At 40.5% G+C, this 11,930-nt stretch overlaps 1 long non-coding RNA gene across 2 annotated transcripts; it reads right to left on the bottom strand.

Annotated features, from left to right (window-relative positions):
- Positions 1–1,845: 1,845 nt before the first annotated feature.
- LOC135412821 (uncharacterized) lies at positions 1,846–9,512 on the bottom strand. 2 transcript variants are annotated; one of them, XR_010429967.1, is made up of 4 exons: positions 9,121–9,498; positions 8,317–9,022; positions 7,158–7,299; positions 1,846–6,393 (listed from the first exon to the last, which is right to left on the bottom strand). It is a non-coding gene; the product is annotated as an uncharacterized LOC135412821 (long non-coding RNA). The 2 variants fall into 2 exon arrangements; XR_010429966.1 differs by having other exon boundaries at positions 7,158–9,022; positions 9,121–9,512.
- Positions 9,513–11,930: the final 2,418 nt, after the last annotated feature.

Below are 11,930 nucleotides of genomic sequence, written 5' to 3'. Positions count from 1 at the left end.
CATGGGGGGTGGGAGGAGTCCATTAGTAGATTTTATTCTGTTCATGTCAGCATCAGATCAGTGATCAAATGAGAAAATTGAAAAGCTTCATCTAGAAACCTACAGTGCCTAAAGACAAAACATTGAGAAGAATTTCCAAAGACAGAAGTAATTAGATAGTAAAGTAATGCTACTATAAGGATCTCCTTGTAGTTTTAATTAAAATCTCTAGTTCACATTACTCAGTAATAATTAGCTTTATTGTATCTTGCTGCATCTGAGGCATAAAACTACCCATATCTTGATTTTTTAAACCCTCATACTAGATTCAAAATTCATAATGGTTGAAATCCACAGATGAGAAAATAGAAAGTGAAAAGCGGAGAGAGAAAAAAATCAAAGCAATCAATTAAAATATAACTGGTTTTTATACCAGCTGAACAGTAAATGTCTTCAGAATGTTTCACTTCAGGTTTTTGACAGAGGCAAACTCTAAAATCTTGGAATACATGGCAGAAAATAAGTCAACAGTTTTGCCAGCAAGTAACACATAAATGGGAATTATTTCAATCATACGAGAATCTTAACCTTTGCAACTGTGCCTTTCTAGGGATATTTCGAGTTGAGCCTGAACTGACACTCTTTTGTACGTTCACACAAGGCATGTTCTTGTTCTTCCAGTTTTCTTCGACGCGTCTGCTGCACTAACCTCTTCCTTCCCGACTGCATCCTGAAACAATTTCTCAGTGCAGCCTGAGCATTGCACATGGTTATCTGTTGGCTTTATTTAGCAATGGGGAAGAGTTGTGCTGTGCAAGTCTTCTCTGTTAATGTGCAAATACCGATACCCACAAAATATTAGCACAGCATTTGGCAGAGTGAAAGTCTTTTCAGGCTGGCTATGTATCTAATATAAATGTATTTTCAACAGGTGGATTTAGCTGGTGTTTTCCACTAAATATCCTCTTAGTAGCAGCATCATTTAAGCAACTTCAGAAAGAAATAATGTTGAGTGAGAAGAGACAAATATATTAAAGCTGTGAGAAACATGTTCACACAGTGCATTTAAATTTGTACTGGATTGTAAACAAGGTGATTCCACAGAAACACCTACAATGAAAAAAAGTTTGTTGTGAATAGCTCTTTCTACTATGAACCAGCTGTTTGCAGAATTTTGCAGGTATCATTGTGCAATACATTAAAAAAAAAAACATAGCTTGAAAAAGATTAAAAAAGAACAAGTTTGAGGGATTATATCAGAAAAAAATGCTCAAGTAAAAAAAAATAATTGTAAGCACACCAAACAGGGACCTAAAAGCACTTAAAACACAGCATCCTATAGGATAAAAAACATTCAAACATGGTATCAGAAAAATAAGTCAGGCATTTTGAGTGCTGCGCATCCTCAAAATATATAAAATTGAAAATAGATATTAAATATGTAATGCAAAAAAATTTCTGAATTATTAAATGCCTGCTGTTTTTCTCTGAGCAATGCCTGCTTATAACAGCTACTTCAATGAAGCTTACTAAAAATACTGAAATAGTCACAGCTTTTACTACATTATTTCATAAAATAATCATAGCTTAGTGTTTTGATGTGGTGTGTGAAATAATTTTAATATTTGTACCACTGAAAGACATGGTCAGTGTTCCATTACCACAAATAGCTATATTTTATTAGAAATTCGCTGGTGATAGGATGATTGGTGGCTGTGAATGCATGTGTAAATAATGTACTCAGAGTGCACAGAGCTGTCAGTTTCTGGAAATAAATAAATCACACCCTGAGTTATTTTACTAAATGATAGTGTATACATCACTTCGATATGTAAAGTAATATTATATTTCTATCTGAGATAGAGAAAAGTTTCACAATATTTATTTTTAATATATATTGCAAAATATACATATAGACATGAAAAACATTCTGAGAAACATGGGGTAGTTTGGCAGAGATATTTTTCCCAACAGTAGGAAGAATTCCTATCCCTAAAATATTGCTTTTAAATACAAAATCCTAGGGAAGCAGGGGGAGAAAACTATTCTGGGAAAATCAGATAGTTTTGGAAGTGAGAGAGAGCAGCCATCAGCTCTTCCTCCAGAGTGAGAAACATGCAGAGCCGTGCTGGCACACAGGCACCAGTGATGCCCAGGGTGGGAGGGCTGCCCCAAAGCAGACCCTCCTGGACAAGCATCAGGAGTATGCCAGGACCCCCAGCCCTGTGGGAGGACAGGGATGCCCAGGGGGTCTCCCAGAACCTGTCACTCACAGTACAGCCACCCCTTGGTGGGACCTGGGGTCATCACAGCATTCATGCATCTGCTGCAGTTCAGCCTAGGTTCTAGCAAGGGTTTAACCTCTCTGCTTCCCAACACATCTCCGTTTTGAAAAATATGCATTATTTCCATTGGAAAGCTATTTTCTTGTAAAATTCCCAGCCAGTTGTAATCAGGAGTTATGGCTATTTGCTTCCAGAGTTTGTTTTCTACAACAAAGCAGTACAAGTTGCAAGGCTTGTGAGAAATATGTCTTTAACATCAATGGCATGCCAGGCAACTGCTTTTCATCCATGCGTGCCAAGCTGTGCAGGATCAGGTGCTCGTTCTTCTTATGCCCCATTTTAAAAGCAAGTGTGTGAGCTATTACTGCAAAATTCACCTCTGTCACAAAATAATATAATATAGTAACACTAGGAGTGTCACTGCTTTTCACACAGTATATACATACTATTATGAGGTTTTGCTCACTGGTGAAGCCAAACTAGTTTCTGATATAAATCTACAGACCTCCACGCCTTTTTTGGTTTTGTTTTTCTCACATTAGAAAAAAATTAATTTCATGGTGTTTATGAACTGTTAAAAATAACTATACCTGCTTTTCTCCTTTCTACAGTCTCAGTTCTCTGCAGAGGGACACCACAAGGAAATACAGTGACATAAATCTAGATGAACCTGCAGACACATTTATTCATGATGCATTTTAAGAGCTTAAAGAACAAATGCAATGCAGCTCATTAGCTTTCCTTTCAGTGGTCCTGAGGCATATAGCAATAGCTTATTATACTGATGTACTATACAGCTTGCTTTTTGCCAGTCCTCAAAAAACGAGCAAGCCTATACAAACAAAACTTAAATTATAACTTTTTGATTCACTTCTCTTTGTCTTTCTACTTGCAACATGTATGTACTGCAACATATTTGCTCTAATCACTTGGTATTTATCAGCACTGTGAATAATTCTTACCCAATTTGTGTATCAATTTGGGTGATTGGCAGAAGCTCTAGCCAGCATGTTTTCAGGTGTTCAGTTCAGTTAGAAATGCATCCTGTAGAAATGCCTACCAGCACTAATCTCTCAGGGCATGTACGTATGACTATGGGTGCAGGTAGGATTAAGGTTAGCTATTTTTTGACTCAGTGGCATCTGGCAGAGCATTTCTTGCAATTCCATATACACCTGCAAGACTAGTTAACATGGCACAAGAACCAGTATAAGTGTGAGATTTTTTTTAGTCTCTAACTTAACATCAGTTACATGTTTCCAGAAGCCTAACTGAAGTTAGGAGCGAGCTGACTACTTACATTAAGAAAAGAAAAAAAACCACAAAGGTGGTATGTCCTTTCTTTCATGTTCCTCCTCTCTGGTCGATCAAGTAGTATTCTCACCATCAGTGAGAAATAGTGGCCATAATGTTGCTCTAAAGGAGCAAGAGAAGGATTGGAAGAAGAGAAAAGGCAGAAATTTAGAGAGTGCAGAAGACACACACCTTAGTGCAGCCTCTGCAGCTGTATGAGGAAGAGAATGGATGGAAAACAATTTCAATCCCAGCTCCCTTTTCTTCCCACTGGCTTTCTTTTCAGTTTAAGAAACAAGAGGTCACAGTGCTTTATTCAAAGCTTTTCAAGTCATCAGACAGGTGTTTATCCATCAGGAGCCTCAATGCTCTGACAGAGATCAGTGAAAACAGTCACCATCCTCCTATTTCCTTCTCAACCTGAATTTGAGAGCGTTCCTGATCAGAGGGGTAAAAACCCTTTCTAAGTATTCTGAGTCACAACCCTCCATTCAAACAGCTCCTTTCAAAGGTGTAGCATATTTTTATATAGCAAGAGACTTCTTTGATTTGGAAGAAGCTACTTTGGCTCTAGAAAGCACCACTGAATACTTGTCCTACATTGCTCCCTGAAAGGAAGCATTTCAGCTGCCACTGAGTCTGAAGGATCAGGGATGCTGCAGGATGACTGCCAAAGGACAGAAAACATCGGTCCAGTGCAGGACAATTACAGCACCCTTACCATTCAGCATGGGTACCTGTGCATCCTGTCCTGTGGCTTAGAATATTAGAAAAATTGAAATATCCCTCCAGATAGGCAGTTATTTAGAGAAAGCCTCCTTCCCTGGGTCTCTTTCCAGATCTCATTGCCTCATGCCCTTTTCAGCCACTCCTCCTCCCTGCCTAGATACATTCCTTCCCATCCCCTCTCACACCCCAAGCCAAGGGCTTGAGAGCCTCCACAGGAGCCCTGGGTTCCTTGCATGACTGAATGGCTATAAACATCCTCAAATATGGTGACTCCCATACACTGAAAACAGTTTTCTTTATCCTGAGGGAAATATTATTTAGGTATGACTTTCTTAATGCTTTTATTCCTCTTTCCCACCTTACAAACAGCAAATGAAATAAAACTCTCAGACAGCTGTTGATTTGGGAGAGGAAGAGCAAACACTGATGTGTATATACACACTTCTGGAAGATCTGCCTCTTATTTTAACAAAAACAACCTTCTGTTATTCAGCCTTAGTATGCCTGGATGATTTGAACAAAAGGTTTGCAGCACTGCTCCTTCTTCCCTAAGGGGAATGTGAGGAGAGCAGAAGCCTTCCATGCATCTCTAGATCCACAGTTAAGGTTTTGTTCATCCAAAGGAAGAACTCAAGCAGACAGGGGAAAAAAACCCTAAAACCTTATTTCCAGAACACGGGCTTTTCTAGGCATTTCCCACAGGGTCCATGAGGTGCAAGAGACATAGCTCAGCACCAGAGCATGGTTGCAAAGCAGCTCATGGGGGAACTGAAGACCCTGAGGAGACACCATCCTGCAGGCACAGTACAGCAAAGAGCCACTCTTTGGACGCAGCCCAGCCACTGAAAAGGCAAAAGTTGCCCCTAGACATTCTCATGCCACTGCCACATATAGGATGGTGTAGGATGACTGCAAGCATTTCCCTGGAAGCCTCTTCCCCAACCAGGGCAGCTTTCCAAGCACCACCATGCTGGGCGTCTCCTCCTCCCACAGGCCCTTGCTCCAGAGGGCTGTCCATGGGTGTTGGTTTTTATTTCCGAAGTTGAAACATTTCCTGAAATGTCAAAACTTGTCATCAGTAACTAGGTCAGACTGGCTGGAGCACTGTGTAGGCTCCTCCTGAAACCTCACCAATGCGTCTCAACCAATGTCATTTCATTCCTGGTCTTTTTTGCCATGTTCAAACCCAAGCCATACTGACAAATAAAAGTTAACTCTGAAACTCTAACTTTTGTCCTAATGTGGCTTCAAGCCAAAGGCAAAGAGTTAGTGCTTTAATCCACTTCACCATCTATCCCTCTGGGGGTTCATAACTCAGCCATGAATGTTTGTTTTGAGCTGAAACTTGCAGTGCAGGTTCTCCACCGAAGAGCCGCAGCAGGGTGGAGGGCAGCTGCTCTCCGGCAAGCACTGTGGCACCCCGCAGGGAAAGCAGCGAGGGAGGTGAAGGAGAGGAAGGGCAGAGCCCCTCTGCAGGGAGAGAGGTGGGAAGCGAGGCAAGGTGCAGTCTGGAAAGGGAGGGAAGGAGGGAAACACTACAAGACAGAAATGCAACAACACCTTCATATTTTGACTTGCGTATTCTTGCTTTGTTATGGTTTGTTCGCCTTGACTTCTCAGTCTTTGCACAGAGGCTGGGACTTACTTTCTCCTGATCCTGATTAGGGGTTGTTGGTGTCAGTATAATGCTCTGAATCATCATAATACCAAAGATAATATCAGTGTGACTGTTTTGTGTTTCTGAAACAGACCCCATTTGTATTTGTGAGCATACATCTCTACATTTCTGCAAGTTTTCTGCAGATTTTTACAAGATTGAAACAAAACTGCACTTTATCTGAGATCCTACCACTGGACTGTCTGCATTTCTCAGGCTTTAGGGTATGGGGTGTTTTTTTATAATGCCCTGAAGAAGAGTGGAAATGCTACCTCCATTTTACAGAAGAAGAACTGAGGTACAGAGAAACTAAATGACTTCCCTGAGGCCAAGTAGGATGTCTCAAGCAAAGCACAGAAGGGAAATGTTTCACGGAATCCAGATTGCTGAAGTCCTGTGGTGGATTTCCAAGCACGGGGGCGCTGAGATGTGAACTCTGACCTTTACTGACTAAAAAATAAAATTAGACATTCTCTTATCAGAACATAAAGTACTTATGCATGCCATGTTTACCGACAATTTTCTTCGATCTTGATTTCTAGAGTAACATCTTTCATCTCTTTAATGCAAAGTTTGGTGGAATTATAACATTAATGGACCTAATGAAAGATTTTCCATTTCTAAAATCCTTTTTCTGTTCTGACATGAACCTTCTAAACACATCTCATTGAGCACCTCTCTTGTTTTTCTTATGTAGCTACTCCTTACTTTGAAAATCTTTCCATAGGTAGCAATTAGTTAATCTGAATTTTGAAACTCCATACGGAAAACAATCTTTATAACCTAATGTCATCTATTTATGGGTATACCTACCACTATACCTGATGACAGGTATGCCACCGAAGATTGTTGTGGATGTAAGCACATTAAATAGTGTTTTATTAACACATTTAACATTTATTTAACAGGGGCACAGTCACTGAAGCTGTAAACTTCCTGAAAACTTTTTGATTGATCTAAGCTGTTTGATTTGCAGCAGGGACCAAGTTTCAGTACAAAAGTATGTGGGAAAACCACACTTTTAACAACTACTGACAAGTCAGTGTGAGGATAAGCATGATTAAGCAAGTGAATGAACATGAAGAGATGAAAAGCTGCAGTGTTTTTGGAAATGCAACTCTTGGTGCACAATGCTGCAGAAAGATCTGTCTGCTTAAATCTGTCTGAGAGAGCATTAAATGGTCAATCAACAGCTCATCCACACCTCCATTTACCTTTGATGGAGAAAGGGACAGAGCTTGCGTAGGAAGAAGAGCCACCTCCTCAGACAGGCAGTTGCAGAAGCTGAGAAGCTGGACGAGGAACAGTTCTGATGGGAAAAGCACATCCCAGTTTCCCATGGTACCTCAGTTTCATCTGCAACAAGATGTACCAAACTGAATGACTGGCACAGCTTACATAACTCTGTGCTTTGTGCAGGAAAATGGCCACAAAAAGGTGTCAAAGGAACACAGCAGCCATAATCGACCACCTGCACAGGCTCTTGCAACAGAATATAATCACCAGGTTCGCAGTCCCCTTTGTTGTGAGCCCTCATCACACTCGCATCAGTATGCAAATAACAACACTACATCTGTGGTCATGCTGATGAGGCATTGGCTCTGGGCCATCCAGCTACATCTCTGACCTTCTGACATCAGCAAGCCCACTTTTGCCAGATACATTGCACAAGCACGGCTTTTGCCAGATACCACTTAGCAGGTCAAAACCACAACAAGTGGTCACTCCCACATCTTGAGCAGCTGAGTCATTAGCAGGAAAAATAGGCAATGATTCACCATATATGCATAGGATGGGTGCATTGCAGTGGCTACGCTGTGCCTGGTTTACCAGCTGGCATGCCACAAAGAGAAATCTTTGCATACTTTCCAAACAGTATTTCACTATATGCTAATGACATAAAAAGCCAGAAAGCTTATTGAGACATCACCATTGATGACTACAGATGACCCAGAAGTCTGGGACTTGTAGATCCTTATCTATAGGTACTTTGCACTGTAGGCACATACAGCAGTATGCCACCAATAAACACGGATTTGCACAGAAGAGACATTAGAGTCATTTTAGGAATATTAACTTAAACTTGAAAGTCATGCTCGCATTTCAAGCACATCTAATACCTGTGAATACACGACTGATTCTTCTTCTACATTTTACTCTGTCCCACTTGTGGCATTACAAAAAGTGGCTCAGCTTTGTTCCCTAATGTATGCAATGAATACTTCACCTGCACAAGTGAGAAACTGAGCCTGCAGGCAGGCAGAATAAGGCATTACTGAGGATTCCCTTTGAGATGGAAAAATGAACAATCATCAAACCCCAGTATTAATGCAGGATATCAAAAGATGCCTCAGCGGAGGTCATGCAACTTACCTGTCTTCTCATTTCCAAAGCCAAATTAGCACAAACATTCTTTGAAGTACCAGTGTTTACCCAGGAGCTGTTAAATCATCGCTGGGTACTAGCAAAGACCTAATGACTAAGCATAAACATTTTGCACCTCATTTCAGCTGTGCATGCTGCTTTGAACACGTGCTGTAGTCACAGAGTGTGCTCTGGTCCCCCAGCGTTCAACTGCAGAAAAGGGCTTGTGGTCTACCAAAGAAAAGCCTGTTCTGGGAAAGTCTTCAGACCACAGGATCACACACCGGCAGTCATTACTCACCTGCCAGCACAGGCAGCGTGTCACCTACCCCCTTTCTCACCTGTGTTTATCTGGCAGCTGGTCTGTTTTTCATTAAATAGCATGAAAGCAATATAAGTTGACATCCTTGCTCCCAGTTCCTGGAGTCATCTGTTTAGTCCTTCTCCACTGCCATGTTCTCACAAAAGAAGTAGAAAAAACCAACCTAACAAAAATTCTTGAGAGAAAGAGAGACAAGGAGACAGCTACTTGTGGAACATCATATCTCCCCAGCTCCCAGGAACTAGCATTTGCTCTTCCCAGAGTCCCTCTCTGGATGCAGTAGCACTGGATGACATACAGTGGGATTTTGTGCTCTGGCTTTTTTGGTGTTTTTTCTCTTTCCTTTGGATGATTATTAAATGTGTTCCCTTCTCCAATATTTGTCTCTTTGGTCTAGAAATAGAACAGAAATAATATTTCAGCTGAGAAAACGCTGACTTCTGATGTTTTCCACAATAGATGGGTTGATGTGAATATGAAAGATGATGTACTTGATTTGCTTTGCTTTCACCATCCTCTAGAGACTTTAATCTATCCAGAAAAGAAGTGTCTGCTTTTCTCTTCCTATGAGACTGGCAGTTCATCATCTTGTAAGACAGAGTTATTCTAAAAACAAAAAAGAAGAATTCATAAGGCAACTTGATGAGTTTGACTCATCCTCTTTGTAGTCAACTTCCTCTATGAGGTTATGATGAGATATGTTTAATTGGCCAGCTACCATCGAAAAGGTGACACTAGATTCAGTGCTCAAACTTTGAAAGAAAGGGGTTTTCTGTCTGTTACCAATTTGTTGAACTGAAATGGTCAGATTCGGCTCTTAAAACTGGTCTAAAGCAACATGTTAACTTCATGTTTGATTACGAATGTAAGCTTATTTGCATACTTCCAAATATTTGTTTTCGCTCATTTTATTTCCCAAAGGGAAGAAGAAAATGCTTCAAACATCATACAACAAAATAAATATTTCTGAAGCCATTTTTTCTTGTTTTCATAAAGCTTTTTTTAAAATTCTCACAGTAGGAAAGTTATACATTGAATGTTATTAACAAGGATGTTCCTGATTCACTCATATATGAGGATAAGTTTGACCAGCACAGAGAAAGCTGTAAGATGGTGCAGAACAAGAGATCTCTTGCTCGATAAACACCAGCAGACAGCCCCCAGAGAGCCATGGCACCTCCTTACACATGACAACCTGTCCTTTACCTGATGGAGCACCACTTGCAGCCATTCAGCTTTAAGGTTTTCCATCAGCAAAAAAAAAGCAGGAGACTTACTCTTCAGTTTGGTTCCCGGTACCTCTAGCTCAAATTCTGGTAAATACAGCCTTTCCCTGCTTTTATCGGACACACAAAGCCCCAGGTGGTACAAAAAATATGTAAGGGCATAAAACAAATGGATGTTGAGCAAGAGCTTCTGCTTTTCTTCCCTAGTCATATGAGGATAAGGTGACATTCAATTACATTAAAAATTGGCAGGTTTGACTAAAGGAGGTCCTCTTTCACATAATTAATGGATGGAAGTCCTGGCCCCAGGATGTCATTGAAAAGAAGTGCTACTACTTGACTCCAGTGAATCTGCACATGCTCCAAACCCAGACCTGGGAATGCAGTCATTTCCCTGGGACTCCCCAGGATCAATAGTCTGCAAGATCCAGAGATGACTCTTTGAAAGGATTTTACAGGAAAAGAAACAGAAAAAAAGGCCTCCTTTGACATGTCACTAAACGTTTGTTACATACAACATCTGTACAGCAATTCTGAAGATCTAATTCATCAGCAACAAGTAGTAATGTGTAGCTTTTCACAACTAGCAGAGTACTGACAGTTCTGCCAAAGCTAGGGCATTCATTGCTAACAATTTAAGAATTTAAGATGATTAGTGCTTTCGGACAACCTTTATCAGCTACAAAATCTTTAGAAATTCTACATTTTCCTTTTCATCATGGACTGCATTTCTTCTGTTGACATTGATATTTATTTTGATGACCTAAAATCAGATCAGACATCTGCTTCAAGTAGCACATCAGCAAAATCAATAATAAAGTAAACAAATGTCTCCTGTCAGGTGGATAGTTTTTGAAGGAATACTGAGTATACCCTGTGACTAGGGACAATAGGTAGGTAGTTCTGGTTCCTTAGTAATCAGCAACTTTTTTGCCATGTTTTTAGCAAGCATTTTCAGACACAGCTAATTGCATGATAAAAGTAACATCTTCAAGGGGTTGGAAGACACCCATGAAGCTGTCTGATTTGTCTCCCTGAGACCCAGAGTGGTATGAATTGGGTATGTTCTGCAGTAACACAATAGTCTTTCATTTCAAGTTTTATTTATAACAGAAGGAGGTGCCTTTGAGAGTGCTGGCATCCAGATAACTAATGGGGAAAATGAAACAACAGGTGGAGCCAGTATCTGCCCAAATTGCAGCACAAGTGCACCAGAGTTGTTGACAGGGTGTCCTTTTCAGCGTATAAGAAATACCAGACTGGAATTTAATTTTGTAGTTCAAGTAACATGGAAGTATCGTACATCACAGCTTGACTAAGAAGAGGGACAGATTATGTTGGCTATCTTTACTAGATACTGTACCTATAAAAACTGAGGCATACAAACAGTTTTAGTAGGTAAGACAAAGCTGTGTCTCACTCAATGTTCTACTCCCAGCTCTAGGAATGCCCACAGAAGAGTAGGACAAGCAACAGCTCCAGTACAAAGATGTGCTAGCTTTTCTTAGAAGACCAGCTCCTGAATTTCTGTACTTCAAAGTAAGTGTTGGAGCAGGAAGATTAAGGACCCACTTTTCCTCAGAAACACTCATGAGAAGTAGATACACAGAGAGAGATGTCATTTTCAATGCTGTAACCCAAGTAATTTGAAATTAGTACAGCTGTATTGTTAGAGGTTGAAAGGGACACATGATTATTAAAAAAAATCAGCTTCACCAAACCATTTATCTTATTTTCTTCACTTACAGAGGATAAGATCATGACAGTGTGGTGAGGCAATTGCTCCTCTCTCCTTGCAGAATGTCTCTCCAGGTTCTTTTGGACAGGAAAGAAAACTGCAGAGAGGTGCAAGGCACTGCTACCCCTGATGCCAGCAGCAGGCACCCACAAACCCACTGGACAGCCCAAAACTGAAGCAGTCTTGGGAGTGTTGGTGAGCTGGTTGCATTTGTCCCAATGATCAGAATACTCCAAATACCAGATTCTGTGAGAGCCTTTAATCCTTACAAAAACTTTATGTACATAAGAAGGGATGGAGAATTTAGGCAGAGCACCTAAATATTATTTTAATTGAT

The sequence above is a fragment of the Pseudopipra pipra genome, chromosome 4 (genome assembly GCF_036250125.1).
Source record: "Pseudopipra pipra isolate bDixPip1 chromosome 4, bDixPip1.hap1, whole genome shotgun sequence".
Lineage (NCBI taxonomy): Eukaryota > Metazoa > Chordata > Aves > Passeriformes > Pipridae > Pseudopipra > Pseudopipra pipra.
Note: the sequence above shows the minus strand (reverse complement) of the source record. Positions and strands in the feature narration are given on the sequence as shown.